Here is a 3,589-nt window from a genome sequence, read left to right as displayed (position 1 = left end):
GGTAATTTAAGGAGAAAGAGAGAGTATTATGATTTATTAATATATTATAAGAATAATATATTAAAGGAGAAATCATATTTATTTAATTAGTATTGGTCATAAATTAATTAGGAATTAATTTGGTGGTCAAAAGAGATTAATTGAATAAAGGGGCATAAACTGTCAAATGTATGATAGTTGAGTTTTAGGTTAAGGAATCTAATGGGCTTAAGGGGGAACGAAATTATGATGGGTAACCATCATATTTTCGTCCAAGGGCCTTATTCCAGAAGGTTCCATGGGCTGCTTGGTGGCTAAGCTGTCCATTAGGGTTTAGACTGAAACCCTAGTAACCTGTAAGTATAAATATGACCCCTAGGGCATGAATTCGGCTACCACTTGATTCTAAGAGTACCCTAGGCCGAATTCCAGCCCCTCTCTCCCTCTCTCATATTGCCTTCTTGCTTGTGGGGTTTGTGAACCATTAGAGGAGTTGCATTTGTGACTCTAGGCTCAAGTGAAGGAAAAGGAGAAGATCTAAGCCAACAATCAAAGAGGTAAACATCTAGATCTGATTCTATATGTTAATTTTGTTGTTTATATGCTAGATTAGGGTTTGTAAGACTTGGAATCAAAGCATGTTCAATAGTGAAACCTAGATCCAAGCATTAGGGTTTGTATGAGCACATAGTAATGTTTCTTATGCATAAAACCCATCAGTGGTATCAGAGCTGCGATTGGTTTCAGTTGTATGTGATGCTTAACTGCTTTAATTGCTGAAAATCAATTTTTTGGTCCCTTCCCGACTCAACTCGGCGAGTCAGTATATGGACTCGGCGAGTTGGTCCCTACTCGGCGAGTCCAGGCCTGACTCGGCGAGTCTTTTCGTCAGAAAGAGGGATTTTCGGGTTTTGGCTGCTGTTTTGACTTGGACTTGATGCTTAATTTGTTTTATAAGTTAAAATCCGAATTTTATCTATATTAAATGTTTATCCTTTCCAAAAGAATAGATAATTTCAAATCTTTTTAAATATTAGTTATTTATGTGATAAATATGGATTATTTAAAAAATTATTTGGTAATTATCTAATGACTAAAATTAAGATTAGGTCAAATATAGATAATTATGAAATTAAATGGTTAATTTGAATTATTTGTTATTTGATCCCTTATGTTTTGAAAAGTTCAGAACTTGCCCTCAAGTTTTGAAATTTGAATTTTATAATTAAAAGTTTAATTTTGAATAATTTAAATTTCAAACCCTTAGAATTTTACAAGTTTAAAATTCAACCATATACTATTATATATTATTACAAGCTTAATTAATATATATATATATATATATATATATATATATATATATATATATATATATATATATATATATATATATATATATATAACTTAAAATGCTAGTCTTACCGTTAGTAGGCCTCATTCACGAAGCCGGTCTATAAGGTGGGTATAAGGTTGTTGCCTATAAAATGGCGCTTAATGGGTGTACACTCACACCTACCGCTTGCTTGACTGGTGGAGGGTTGTTAGCCGAACGGGTAGGATAGGGCAACCCTCTCCTCATTAAAGGTATAATGTTAATTATAAAGTAACAACATGTTTTACAAATTCCCATTCCTAGTTACTTTAGGGTAAAATGTGAAAATGATGTTAATCCATGGAATTACACTTCGTACCCTTGTCAAACGTTGATGGAGCGCGTGTGGTTAACCGGCACATCAATTTGGGGATGACATTGGTAGCGAAGGGTGACTCGATGTTTGTCATAGATCAATGGAGCGTGTGTGGTTTACCGGCACATTGATTAGGTGATAGAGACATTGAGTGCACCACGTTGATTCGCATGGTTATTCACAAATTTGTTTGCGATCCTCGGCATCCCAGTCGCAAACTTGAAATGCATATCGAGATTTAAACATGCCATTGAAGAGTTCAATGAATCTCAAAGATCTATGAGTTTTCAATACATTTAAAACCTAAATTGCTTTTTCGTTTTTCATGGTGAGAATTAGTGAATCGTCATTCACTTACCTTCAAATTATTTACTTTTAGAGTACGGCATCCCTTTCTAAGTTGTAAATAATGTTGTTGGATCCTAGCCCTAATTTCTCATTTGGGTGTTTAATTAGGGATTCATTTCTAATCAAACTTTGTTCCTTTCTTTTCAGATGTCTGCAAACAACAACAACAACAACGCTTCTGGGTCATTCTCGTTGATGAACTTGTGTCAGAAAGTGACATTTGATGGTTCAAACTTCAACGAGTGGATGAGGTATATTCGCATGATCACACGCTACGAGGACAAAGAATATGTCCTCGATGAAAAGCTTGAGAAGATCATCCCAGATGTTGCTACTTCTGAGGAATTGACAGCCTTTGAGGCCCACGAGCATGATGCCACGAAAGTTCACTGCATCATGCTGGCCACCATGAACCTCGAACTCCAAAAGTCCTATGAGGACATGTATCCATATGAAATGCATCAGGATTTGTTAGACAGGTATCACCAGAGCGCGAGGCAAGAGCGCTATGAGATCATTACTAACATGATCACCGCTAAGATGGGGAGTGGAGAATCCCTAACCTCTCATTTGCAGAAAATGCAGAGGTATGTTGATCATCTTCTCAAACTTAATGTTAAGTTTGATGAGGATTTGGCTATCGACATAATCCTCCACTCCTTGCCCTCCTGCTACAATCAGTTTAGGATGACCTACCATATGAACAAAGAGGAGGTCTCCTTGAGCAAGCTCCAAGGACTCTTGAGGACTGCTGAGAGCAACCTCAAAGACAAATCCGTTGTACCATCCCCAGCTGTGGCCGCTCCTGTGATGGCAATAGGTCAAAGAAAGGGCAAAAAGAGGAAGGCTCCATGTAAGTGCCACCATAAGGGGAAACCCCGTGATGGTTCGTCCTCAAGTGGGACTAAAGTTGGCCCAGCTAAACCCTCTTCCGATTCAAAAGAAGCAGAGTGCTTCTATTGCCACCAAAAGGGCCACTGGAAGCGAAGCTGCCCACAATATTTGCAGGACATAAGAGATAGGAAGATCAAGCCCACATTTGCAGGTATGTATTCTATTAAATCTAATAACTCATCATTTTCTACTTCATGGGTTCTTGATACAGGATGTGGTTGATGGGATTAAAACAACTTTTAATCTATGAAGATCGATTAGATCTTGAACAAGTATATGAATACGAAACAGTAAAAACGCAATAATAAGAACAAAACAGCTAGAATCAAACGTGTCAAATGATTAAATAAAATCCTTAGAAGAGCTCGATTAAGAACATCAACTGTAAAGGATTAGAAGATTACAAGAACGATCAAAGAAAATATTGTACTCTTGATGAATCGCTATATCGATAATCTTAGCAAATCTTAACCTAATATGCATGCAAGCATTTAACTTATATACAATACATAAAAGGCTCTCGGTTGGACAGGCCCAAACAGGAGAATACAAGGCTAAACAACGAGCCCAAAAGACGCAACATCAAACAAAAATTTCAGCCCTACAATCTCCCCCTTTGCGTCAATTTGGAGCGAGATCTTCACTTCTTACTTGGGCCGGCAGCTGAAGCTGGTACCTTC

This window comes from Lactuca sativa, chromosome 3, assembly GCF_002870075.4.
Source record: "Lactuca sativa cultivar Salinas chromosome 3, Lsat_Salinas_v11, whole genome shotgun sequence".
Taxonomy (NCBI): domain Eukaryota; kingdom Viridiplantae; phylum Streptophyta; class Magnoliopsida; order Asterales; family Asteraceae; genus Lactuca; species Lactuca sativa.
The sequence above is the reverse complement of the archived record's forward strand: the minus strand, read 5'-3'. Positions refer to the sequence as shown.